Genomic DNA, 13620 nt, shown 5'->3' with positions numbered 1-13620 from the left:
AAGATAAAGTGAGAATCTTAAAAGCAGTAAGAGAAAAGAGAAGAGTTACCAACAAAGGGGTGCCTATAAGAAAGTCAGCTGACTTCTCAAAAGAAACTTTGTAGGCAAGAACCATTCAAAGTGATAAAAAGCAAGGACCTATAACCAAGATTAGTCTATCCAGCAAAGCTATCATTTAAAATGGAAGGACAGATAAAGTGCTTCCCAAACAAGATAAAGCCATTATTATCTGAAATGTTAAAGGAAGTTAAGAAAAAGAGGTTAAAAACTATGAATGTTAAAATGACAACAAACTCACAACTATCAACATCAGAACCTTAAAAAATAAGCAAACAATGAGAATAGGAACAGAATCATAGGTATGGGGATCATAGGTATGGGGATCATTTGGAGGGTTATCAGCTTGGAGGGGGAAGGGGGAGAAATGGGGAAATGGTGCAGAGATTAAGAAGCATAGTTGGTAGGTACAAAATAGACAGGGGGTAGTTAAGAATAATATAGGAAAGGGTGAAGCCAAAGAACTTATATTCATGACCCATGGACATAAGGTAAGGGGGGGGGATTACTGGAGGGAAGGAAGGAGCAAAGGGAAAAGAAATTGGGACAAGTGTAACAGCATAATCAGTAAAATATACTTAAAAAAGAAAAATTGGAATTCATCATAATTTAAATTCTGCTCATCCAAAGATACTATTAAAAGAAATAAATGGGTAAACAACCTTTTGGGGAAAAAATTCAAAAGCATATATCAAAGAACTGGTATCTTGCATATATAAAAATAAATCTTACAAAAAGAAAAAACAAGGGAAAAGTCCTCAACATCATTAGTTATCAGACAAATCAAAAAAGAACCACAGTGAGATAGCACTAAACACCCACCAGAAAGAATAAAATAAATATGAATAGCAATACCAAATGCTGGCAAGAATATCAAGCAATGAGAACTCTCATATAATTTTGGAAAATACTCTGACAGCTTCATACAAAACTAAATATACCACTTATCTAGGACCCAGAAATTTCACTCTTTGATATAGAGCTAAAAAAAACCAAGAATTTTATTTAAAATTTATTCAAGTGAAAATAAAAAGAAAACCAAATGACCATAAACAGAAGACTGGGTGAACAAATTATAGTATAATCACGAAATAGAATACTATAATACACAATGTAATAAAAATGAAAAAGTTGTGATGCGCACACAAATGAATAAATATTTTTTTAATCATGCTAAGTGAAAGAGGCCTAAAAGAAAGAGTTCTTAATTTATATTTTATAAATTTATATAAATGTTTCATAAAATTTTAAAGTGGGAAAAACTAATTTTGGTGGAAAAAATTCAGAACCTTGGTTTCTTCAGGTGGGTGGAGACAGAAACTAACTGGGAAGGGGCATGAGGAAACTTTCTGGGATAGTAGAAGCATTTGTACCTTGGGGAGGAATGGAATGAGTGTTGGTGAAGGGATTAACCAAAGAACATTTATGTACAACCAATAGACATGGACAAAAATATGAGGACTGGCTTTGGGAGAGGTGAGGGTGGGGCTGAGAAGAGGTGGGGAAAGAGAGAAAAAGCAGGAACTGTAACACCATAAACAATAAACATAAAATGTAAAAATAAGAAAAGAAAACTGAAAAGCATTCAAAGACATGGAAGCTAAATAACATCTATTAAGCAATAAATGAGTTAACACTGAGATCAAAGAAGAAATAAAAAGTTACCTGGAAACAAATGAAAATGAACACACAACAACTCAAAATCTATGGGACATAAAGAAAGCAATCCTTGGAGGGAAGTTTATAGCATTATAGGCATCAAGAAACAAGAAAATTCTGAAATAAATAATCTAACTTTACACCTAAAAATAATAAAAACAAAAAACAAAAACTAGAAAAAGAGCAACAAACAAAACCCAGGGTAAGTAGAAGGAAAGAAATAATAAAGATCAGAGTGTATATAAATGACATGGAGACTATAAAATTTACAAAAAATCAATAAAAACAAGAGCTGGTTCTTAGAAAATGTAAACAAGTTTGATGAACCTTTAACCAGAATCATTAAGAAAAAAAGAGAGACAACCCAAATTTAAAAACTAGAACTGAAAGAAGAGAAGTAACAACTCACACCACAGAAATACAAGGGATTGTAAGAAAATACTATGAACAACTATATGCCAACAAATTGGACAACCTGGGTAAAATGAATAAATTTCTAGAAACATACAATTTCCAAAACTGAATCAGTAAGAATCAAAAACCCTGTATAGACCAATTACAACTAAGGAAATCGAATCAGTAATCAAAAAACTCCCAGCAAACAAAAGTCCTAGACTGGATGGTTCCACAGGCAAATTTTACCAAACATTCAAAGAAAAACTCATGTCTATCCTTCTCAGACTATTCCAAAAAATTCAAGGAAAGGGAAGACTTCCAAGCTTTTTAACAAGGCCAGCGTTATCCTAATCCCAAAGTCAGATAAAGACACTACCAAGAAAGTAAAGTATAGGCCAATATCCCTGATGAACATAGATGCGAAAGTTCTCAACAAAATATTAGCAAATCAGATCCAGCAATACATTTAAAAGGTCATACACCATGATCAAGTGGGATGCTAGGTTGATGCAATATTCATGAATCAATAACTATGATACAAAATGAAGAATAAAAATCACAAAATTATGTCAATAGGTACAGAAAAAAACATTTGATAAAACCCAGCATCCATTTATAACAAAAACTCCCATCAAAGTGGGAATAAGGGGATCATACCACAACATAATAAGGTATGACAAATCCACAGCCAACATCATACTCAATGGAACAAGACAGGGATGTCCATTTACACCTCTCTTATTCAACATAGTACATAGTACCAGAAGTCCTAGCCACAGCAATCAGACAAGAAAAAGAAATAAATGACATCCAAATTGGAAAGGAGGAAGTAACTCTGTTATCATTTGCAGATGACATGATATTGTACATAGAAAACCCCAAAGACTCCACCAAAAATCTAGTAGATCTAATAAATGAGTTAGGCGAAGTAGCAGGATACAAAATTAATGTTAAAAAATCGGTGGCCTTTTTATACACCAATAACAAACTCTCAGAGAGAGAACTTAATAAAACAATCCAATTTACCATTGCAACAGGAAAAATAAGGTACTTGGGAGTAAATTTAACCAAGGAAGTAAAAGACCTGTACTTGGAAAATTATGGAGTACTAAAGAAAGAAATTGATGCAGATACAAATAAGTGGAAGATATGCTGTGTTCATGGATTGGAAGAAGTAACATCATTAAAATGCCCATTATGACCTGGCCAAGTGGCTCAGTTGTTTGGAGCATCATGCCATATACTGAAAGGCTATGGGTTTGACCTCAGACAGGACACATATCTAGGTTGCGGATTAGATTCCCAGTTGGGGAGCATACGAGAGGCAATAGATTGATATTTCTCTCTCACATCAATGTTTCTCTCTCTCTCTCTCTCTCTCTCTCTCTCTCTCAGAGCAATAAACATATCCTTTGGGGAGAATTAAAAAATAAAAAAAATATATATATATATATCTGTACTACCCTACCCAAAGCAATCTATAGATTCTTATTAAAATACCAATTGCATATTTCACAGATGTAGAACAAATATTCCAAAAATTTACATGGAATTTTAAATATTTTATTTATTTTTAGAGAGAGCAGAAGGAGAGAAACATTAACGTGTGGTTGCCTCTTACACGCCCCCAACCAGGGACCTGGCCCGCAACCCAGGCATGTGCCCTGACTGGGAATCGAATCTGCGACCCTTTAGTTCACCGGCCAGTACCCAATCCACTGAGCCACAGTAGCCAGGGTTACATGGAATTTTAAAAGATTCTAAATAGCCTCAGCAATCTTGAGAAAGAAGAACAAAGTTGGAGGTATCACAATGCCAGATATTAAACTATACTACAAGGCCATTGTAAGCAAAACAAGACAGTACTGCCTTAAGAATAGTCATTTAGATCAGTGGAACAGAACATAGAGCCCAGAAATAAATCTATGCCTATATGGTCAATTAATATTTGACAAAGGAAACAAGAGCATACAATGGAGTAAAGACAGTCTCTTCAATAAATAGTGCTGGGAAAATTGAACAGATAAATGCAAAAAAATAAAACTAGACTAGATAGAAGAAGACAGATGCTCTAACAGTGCAAATATAACAGGTCCTTCTTTTATAAGGTCATGGACATTTGGGGTGTTCAGTGGCTTTGAGAGTACTGGAGGAAGCAGCGGGTCTAGATCTCTGTATCTGGAATCTATAAGTCCAGGAGACTTTCATCGAAAACTTCCGCAGACCACATCCAGTGTAACCATGTATTCTGCAGATGATCTAGATGAAAGAGGTCACTTTCCCCTTCAGAAGCCGGACCCAATTCACTTGGAACATATAAGAAAACATTGATGTCAATGGCAGCTCTCACTTACAAGTTTCACAAATTGAGATCCCCACAAATTGTAGGGATTATAAAGGCATTGTAGTGTTCCAAGGTATTGAATGTGGAGAGTGTCTCCTTGTTTGTCACCGGAAGGGGAAAATTTAGTCATTATTTGTGGTAATCAAAAACTTCTGGGGAAAATACACTTATTTGGAGCAGAATTCACACAAGTTAAAAAAAAAGGAACCAGATTGCATCCCTTTTATACTCAAAATATGTGCTTCCGAAACTGAAAGTAGATCCTTATGTCTACAGGTAATTTTTCATGTATGTGAAAACAAAATAAAAACTGAAAAACTATGTCAAGCTTTAGAATATTGAATGCACTTGGTAGACATTTCAGAATTTAGTTCACATGACATCTGTGATGTCTTGAAATTATGTCTTCAACAGCTCCCAATTATACAAGGAATTTATAGAACTTGCAAAAGAGATCTAATACATAATGAAGAATAAGAAACAAAAAAAGGATAGCCTCAAAGACAAAAAATGGCTAAATACATGCATAGAAATAAATTGAATTCTTCTAAAAAGCAAGGACCTTCTAAGTCAATTGCCAGCATCAAATTTTAACTGTCTTCATTACCTCAGAGTGCATCTTGAGTGAGTCATTGATCATTCAGAAGAAAGAAAGATGAACTCCAAAAACTGGGGGGTGATATTTGGACCAAGTCTCATTAAGCCAAAACCCACAACTGCTGCTATCACATCTCCTCTCTTGCTGAAGACTCAAATCAAGCATGGCTTGTAGAGTTCCTCACTACTTATTTCCAGAAGATCTTTGATGGGTCCCTACAACCACAAGATGTAGTTGTGTGTAGTACAGGTAGTGTTGCACCTCAGGTGGATCAAGGCTGTCTTCTGAAGCCTCTGTTATCACCAGAAGAAAGAAGCCCAGAACATTTCATGAAGTCATTATTTTTCTCTTCAAAGGAAGATATCCAAACTGCAGATAGTAAAAACAAAATTCTTGAACAAATTGCATCATTTGAGGAATCAGAGTGAAAGCAGAATGCATTAGACAAAATGTGATGCATGTCTCATTGACAACAAAGTGCAATTGCTTGTAGATCAAGGACTTGAATTCATATCACAAAAGACATAAAATGTTTGTAAAACCTCCAAACCATTTACTCTGAAATCTGATAGGATAACAAACAGTGCTGTTGAGAGGTATACTCCAAGGACCAAGATTAGACCTGTAAGTTTGCCCATCAATGGACTGCTGCTCCTTGCAAGCCTTCCTTATGAGAGAAATGGCAGAAATATGGGAAATCTAAGTTCAGACAAGTTTTACAAGAATCCTACCTTTGAAGGAGTTAATACCACTACTGTGTGTTGTAAACTTGATGACTTCGACAAGCACACTCTACAAAACACTGGGGAGAAACAGTATGAACCAAATGACCTAAATGCAAAGGCTGCAATGATTGTGCCCAATGCACTCCAGAAGTAGTGAGGGTGAGCATCAGGATTGGAGGGGATCATCTGGTCAGTACTACCAAGCCTAGTAAGCCAAACCTAGAACCAGTCAGGTTGGTGAGATAGGTGTCAGAGGATGATCCCCTGACTCTTGCCCTCCTGTCAGAGCACGCAGAACACTGCAGCCCCAGCACTGGACAACACTTTATAAACCATGTGCTCCCTCTGGTAGTGTGAGAGGGACTAAGAAGAGAAACCTGCTGCATCCTCCCAACAGTGCCTCTGGCACAACTCACACTTCTCAGGAGCATGTGCTAAAATCAATTTGAGACTCAGAAAATGCCCCAGCTGGTCCCTTGCAGCCCTCAAGTAAACCTAAGGAGAACTGTGAGGAACATGGCTTGCCTGATGTGCACCCAACATGGCAGAGACCAAGGCTTAAACAAATGAAACAATTTGAAGACCTTGAAGATGAAGCCCCCCAGTTTGTGTAGGGTTGTCAAAATTCAGCTTTTCTTTTTTAGTTGTTTTGTTTTGTGGTATTGTGTTTGTTCTGTGAAAGAGTTTTGACAGGGCCCCTTTTGTATAGGCTTCCCAAATTGTGGATTTTGCTTTTTGTCATTGTATTGTGTTATCCTGTTTTGGTTGTATTGAATGATAGAATGTTTTGATAGGGCCACCTCTGTGTCTCAGTGGAATTATCTGTATTTTTGAAGTTGTGAATAAGTAGGTGAACTTATATTTTTTAAAATTTCATTGATTTTCTCCATAAAATGTTCCACTTAAATGCATCCCTAATATATGATATAGTTCTCAACTAATAGCTGCCATTGGGAAAAACCATCTTTATTTTTTTTGAAATAAAACTATGTTCTTATTTATAAAAATAATGTTTTTGAATGCAAGTGCCTGAAAGAGCTGTATTTAGTATGATTTTTTTAAAACACAAATTTATAATGTGCCTTTGGCCATTGTGCTTTTATGGTATGTATGCAACCTTTTATCTTTCAATTGGCAAATTACTTTGTAATATTTATGTAACAGCCAAAATTCTTGCAAATCTGTATTTCATTTTATTTCAATTAATTGCCAGATTTACAAGTGGTAATCAGTTGACTTGTATAAAGAAAATGTACTTAAACCTGTTTCTGAGTTATATAGGGAGGTTATATCTTATTTGGCTTTAGATAGTTTTAGTACATTTAATAGTTTTTATGTTTTGCTTTGTTCTACATAAATGTTTGTTGTTCAACAGTTCTGAACCTTTTGGTATCTTATATAATGGCCCAAAAATGTTTTTAAATTTAATGCATTTCCTTTTGATATTGTCTGGATTAAAAAACAAAACAAAACATTTCTTTTGTATGAAATATTTTTACTTATAAATAATTTTGTGTGCTTTTTCTACCTGGACTTTTAACCATTGACAATGCATGTTTTGTATAAATCATGCAAAGATTTATTTAAGTGGATTCTAAGTATAGTCCAGTAAGCCTCATTGTTTGGAATTTGAGAGGAGGTATAGATGATTAGATATATTTCATGTACTATATAAACTTCCCAGTTTTTAGAACAAGTGCAGTTCTGTTATTTTCTGGGTTTCATCATTTTTCCTAAAATAAGATATAAAAGGGACAAAAAATAGCCTTTTTTAATGTATGAATTCTATTTGTGGTAAATGTTTTTGTATGACCATATTATACTTGACAAGAAAACATATATGTGTATATTAATTTGTTCGTTTTTTTTTTAAAGAAATAATGGTGGCTTGGACTCAGTGAGGGCAGTTAGGATAAAGAGAAATTGTTGAATTTGGAATATATTTAGAGATAGAGCTGTTAGACTTCAGTGATGGGTTGGATATGAAATATAAAAGAGCCAAGGATGACACCTTGGAAGCTGCCATTAAGTGATTTGGGGATGACCGTGGGAGGTAGAATTTAGAGAAAATGTTGTGAGCTTAGTTTTGTACATGTTAAGTTTGAAAAGAGTATTAGACATGTCATTAGAGATGTTGACTGGGCAAGCGAATTTAAGAATCTGGTATTTAGAGGAGACAGATATCCAGATTGAAGCATATAGGTGGTATTTAAAGCTATAGTACTGGAAGAAATCAACTAAAAGAATATAGGTTGAAAAGAGAAGAGACCCAAAAACTGAACCCTGGAGATATTGCTGTAATTATCTCCATCAGAGAAGAACACTCTGACCTGTCAGAAAGCCATGCTGCCCAAGCCTTTGTAATTCTTAAGACTTAAGACAGGATCAGAAATCCTCTGGAGTGAAAATTACAAATGTTCACTGGGTATCTTTGGCATTAGGAAGAAAATGGAAAAGAGAAAGCTTTGGAGATTAAAAATAGAGAGCTCTCTAAGCATTCTGTGAAATACCTGTAAGCTGTCTCCAACATGTGGAGTGAAACTACACATATACAATTCCCTTTAAGACTAGTAAGAATAACAAAAATTTAAAAAGCAATTTGGTAACTGAAGAACCAATGTTACAGGGTATGACTGACAATAATTTTGTGAGACCAACAGAGTAAACTATAATTCAGTTCTGACGCTAACTACCCAGAATCAGTGTAGACCCTACAGGTTAAGGATTGTTTCTCCACAAGACTGTCCCCACCTTAGAAGCTAGCAACAAATGGGGTTCCCAGGACATCTGCACTTCTAACCAGCAAGTAACAAGTTAAGGGATCCCATGATCTCTCCCAACTCAGGTTTCATAATTTTCTAGAATGACTCACAGAACTTGGAAAAGTGCAGTTCTAACAATTACAGTTTTATTATAAAGAATACAGATAAGAACAGCCAAATAGAGACACACAGGACAAGGTTGGGGCTGATCATGGTGGAGGGGAACAGAAAACACAGAACTTCTGTGCTCCCTCCCGATGGCAGCTGCGCCTGTCACCCTCCCAGGACGTCAATGTATTTACCAACCAAGAAATTCCGCTGAGCCTCAATACATAGTTAATCTTATGTCAACTTGACTGGGTCTGGGCCACACAGATATTTTGTTAAACATTTCTGGATGTATATCTGAGATGTTTCTGCATGAGAATAACACTTGAACTGATATACTGAGTAACACAGACTGCCCTCCCCAATTTCAGTGAACCTCACCCAATCCATTTGTTACAGAACAAAAGGGGGTTCTTTCCCGTGGTGCCTTGGTGTAAAACCCAGTAACTAGTGTTGAGGAAAACAGGTCTTTATTTACAGTATTCCAACCCACTTCAGCTCAGAGCCCTGTTCTCCCATGGGACCCAGCACTTCCCTTGCTCCCCAAAAGGCTAGAAGCCAAAAACATTCCCAGAAGTTCCCCATCCCTTATCTGTCAGCTCTGTCTTTCAGGATCTGGGGTACAATGTCATCAGCCTTCATATAATAGTCCAGGAAAACATGTGCCATGTTGCACTGGATCACTCATGGGTCTCTCTTTGCTCTTTCTAAGCCTCATGATATTCTCCCTTTCAAAGCACCATGGAGTTCTAGCCAAAATACCTGCCACCTATTTTTAAATCCCTGACTGCATCCTGTGACACAGTGGGTGTGGTAACTGGTTCTGACCATTCACAGAACCTTGCACAAGTTCAGTATGCTCTTTCCACACCATTCCATGGTCAAAAACCCTCCCATTTCCTTGGGGTCTTGGAAGAACCAAAGCCATTTGCATAACTAAGACACTAGCTACTATCCATAGTTATGCAAAGGCACCTTAAAAGCTGTTCCCTTCTCCCCATCCCCCAACCCGCAGGCTCTGAGGAGTTTTGGGGACCCCCACTCTGTAACACATTGAGGGTCCAAATAGAATAAAAGCCTGAGTAAGAAAGAATTCCTTCTCTCTGACTGGCTGTCTTTGAACTGAGACTTTGGTCTTCTCCTGCCCTTTGATTAGCACTTGGACTGATACTGTATCATTAGCTCTTCAGGGATTTCAGCTTGCCAACTACAGATTTTGAACTTCTCAATCTTCATGGTAACAAGTTATTCCTTATAGAAAATCCATTCATCTATTGAAATATCTTCTATATATCTATATCTGTAACTATGTACATATACATATAAGTAGATAAATAGATAGATGTGATAGATAGATCAAAGAGACAGACAGACAAGAAATATATAGGTCAGGTTTTTCTGGAGAACTCAAACAAATACACTCAGTGTCCCATGTTTTTATTGGTGCAGTGTCCTGAGTTTTTATTAGGGTTTTATTACTTGGGCCTGATTTATTAAATTATTCATATGATTGAATTCAATCTCCAGCCCCCTTCTCTTCCCAGGAAGTAAGGGTGGCCCAAAGTTTTGACCTTCAAATCCTGTTGTTGGTTTTTCTGGTGACCAGTCCCCATCCTGTAGCTAACTAGGGTCCTACTAAGTCACTCCATTAGCACAACAAATACACTATTTTTACAGGAAATTCACAAGGTTTTTAAAGCTCTGTGTCAGAAATTGAGGGCAAAGATGGGACATATTCTCCATTGTACCACATTTTGGCCAATTATATTTTTCAGCATGGCTGAAATACTACCTCCTATCTACATGCTTTTTTTATTTTCCTCCCAAGGAGAGATGGGGACTCTGTTCACTCCCATTAAATATGAATATGCTTGTGATTACAGTGGCAATGACACTAAGTGACTTCTGATGTTGGGTCATAAAAGGCAATGCAGTTATTTCCTGATTTCTCTTGAGACACTTGCTCTGGAAATGCATACACCATCTGTGAGGAAGCCAGGCTTCATGCAGAAGTACGTGCAGGTGTTCTGGTTGACACATACCCCTGAGATCCCAACAGCATCCATCACCAGACATGTGAATGAGGAAAACTTCAAGAGTACTCAGCGCTAGCTGCTATCTGGCTACAACTGCGTCAGAAACCTCCAAATGAGAACTGTGTGCCTGAGCCCATTGAACTCCAAAACCGTAAGAAATAATAACAATAATAAATGATTGTTGCTGTTTTATACCACAAGTTTTGGTGGCTGGTTTTGCAACATTAGGTAATTCATATACAGGGATTTCCCATTAATGAAATTTTGTTGCCAGATGCCAGCAAATTGCCATTTTCTTGGGAATAAAAACTGGATAAATGCACTCAATGAAATGAACATGTTGGATAATTGCAGGCCTGGGCTCCATTCCTAATGGACCTCTCTCCGTCAGTTCTCTTGCGAGCTCCCTGCAGGACCTTGGACAAGCCCTGAGATCTTTTTGGCCTCTGTTTTCTTATCTGTTAAAAGATGGGGCTGATTTAGATGACTAGAGGGTCCTGTTCAGCCATGTTTCTTGGTTTCTTGTTTACTGTATATTAAATTTTCATAGGTTTCTCTTCCACAAAAGGTAATAAAGAAAGATGAGTTTATTTTAACACTTCATACTGCAGTTAAAGAAAAAAAAAAACCTGTCTCAGCCCACAAGGTGGTAAATCTTCTTTTACATTTTGATGGCCAAAGAGCACATTCTCATCAATTAAACTCCAAGTTCAGATTGTAACAAATTTGTTTGAAATATTCTAAACTGATTCAGAACTACCTTTCCCTCAGAAAATGTTGTCAATCCTTTTTAAAATGTTCCGATTTGGACAATTACCTGTCACTGTCAATTTTCCCTCTAGCTTTCAGAGGCTGAGGATGATTTAAATCAAGCTCTGTGGTTTCTAAGCCTAGGCTTTCAAAGTTAAGAAGCTAAGTACATTCCTGCCCTTTCAGCTCCTCATGCTTTCTGGTCCTTCCTGAGCAGATCCTTTTTACTGAAGATAATACCTGCCATCCCCCTGAGCAGATTTTAAAGCAGGAGAATCTGAGAAATAATGAAGACAGATGGAGGCAGAAATTTTGTTTTATTGTAGAAAAAAGTGACTTATGTTGGTTGTTAATAGTATGAATTATTTAAAATTTCTCTCATAAATGTAGGTATTTTATGGCTTTTACTTAACTTTTCTTGTTGTTGCTATGCGCTAAGATGGACCCAATAATTTTTCCATCCACTGCAGGAAAAGAGTTTTACACTGGTAGAGCGATGAATATTATTAAATCCATGTCTCAGCTTGCTCAGGAACACCACTGGTGGGTAGAGTTATAGGAGGGTGCAGGTAGGAAGACATATGAATTTTATAAACATTTCTAAGTGTGTGAGCATAAACACCTTCCCTTCTCCCCTCCCCTATCAAACACCACACATTAATTCTTTCAAAATGATTCATCTTATCCCCACAGACATATTCCCATTCCCTGATCTATGACACCTTACACAAAAATAAATTCCAAAATGATTGCAGATCTAAGTATGAGGTTAAAAATAATAATGCTTAAAAAACAAATAGAGCCCTGGCTGGTGTGGCTCACTGGATTGAGAGCTGGCCCATGAACCAAAAGGTCACTGATTCAATTCTCAGTCAGTGCACATACCTGGGTTGCGAGCCAGGTCCCTGGGTTGAAGGCATGCAAGGGGCAACTGATCGATGTATCTCTCACACACTGATGTTTCCATCTCTTTCGCCCTCTCTTCCCCTCTCTCTAAAAGTAAATAAATAAAATCTTAACCAACAAACTAACATGGAACATCTTCATGACTTTGGGAAGGAGCAATTTTTTAAAAAACATATCCAGCAAAGCTATCATTTAGAATGGAAGGGCAGATGAAGTGCTTCCCAGACAAGGTAAAGCTAAAGGAGTTCATCATCACCAAGCCATTATTATATGAAATGTTAAAGGAACTTATTTAAGAAAAAGAAGATCAAAACTATGAACATTAAAATCACAATACGCTCACAACTATCAAAAATTGAGTCTAAAACGATAAAACCAAAAACAAATAAGCAAACAACTAGAACAGGAACAGAATCATAAGTATGGGGGTCATTTGGAAGGTTATCATCTGAGAGGGGGAAGAGGAAGAAAGGGGAAAATGGTGCAGGGATCAAGAAGCATAATTAGTAGAAACAAAACAGACAGGGGGGGATATTAAGAATAGTATAGGAAATGGTGAAGCCAAAGAACTTCTATGCACAATCCATGGATATGAACTAAGGGGATGATTGCTGGAGGGAAAAGGGGTATTGGATGGAGGGGGGCAAAGGCGAAAAAGTGGTGACAACTGTAACAGCATGATCAATAAAATATACTTAAAAAAACAGACTGCAAAAACAACATGATAGGATTGATTTCATTGGGCTACATTAACACTATAAACATTCTTTCATCAAAAGGCACCGTGAAAGGAGTTCAAACAGAACCCTCAGAAAGAATATTAGCAATATGCATATCCACAAAATACTTTTATCCATAATACAGAATTATAAATCAACAGGAAAAAAAAAAAAAGGATGGCAATCAGAGAGAAAAAAGCAAAAGACTTGAATAGACACACCTTACCAAAGATAATATCTAAATGGTCAATAAACATTTGAAAATGTGCTCCCCCTCATTAGTCATGAGTGAAGTGCAAGTTAAAACCACACACAAATTGAAATCCACCAGAATGGCTACAATTAAAAAGACACAAAATGTCAGGTGTTGGGTAGGATCTAGAGCAACCGAAACTCTCACACACTGTTGATTGTGAGTTGTCCTGGTTTATCTGCTAATGCTCGCTATAAGCATACATGCCAGCAGTCCACTGCTAGTTATATGCCTGACAAACCCAATGACACATACAAGAATGTTCTTAGCAGCACTATTTATTATAGCCAAGCACAAGAAATGACTT

At 36.7% G+C, this 13620-nt stretch overlaps 1 pseudogene; it reads left to right on the top strand.

The window, feature by feature from the left end:
- Positions 1 to 530: 530 nt before the first annotated feature.
- LOC150003227 (rho GTPase-activating protein 29 pseudogene) lies at positions 531 to 6393 on the top strand (annotated as a pseudogene).
- The last annotated feature ends 7227 nt before the right edge of the window (positions 6394 to 13620 follow it).

Source organism: Furipterus horrens, unplaced genomic scaffold (assembly GCF_987537825.1).
Source record: "Furipterus horrens unplaced genomic scaffold, mFurHor1.1.pri manual_scaffold_8, whole genome shotgun sequence".
NCBI classification, from domain to species: Eukaryota; Metazoa; Chordata; class Mammalia; order Chiroptera; family Furipteridae; genus Furipterus; species Furipterus horrens.
The sequence above is the reverse complement of the archived record's forward strand: the minus strand, read 5'-3'. Positions and strand labels throughout refer to the sequence as shown.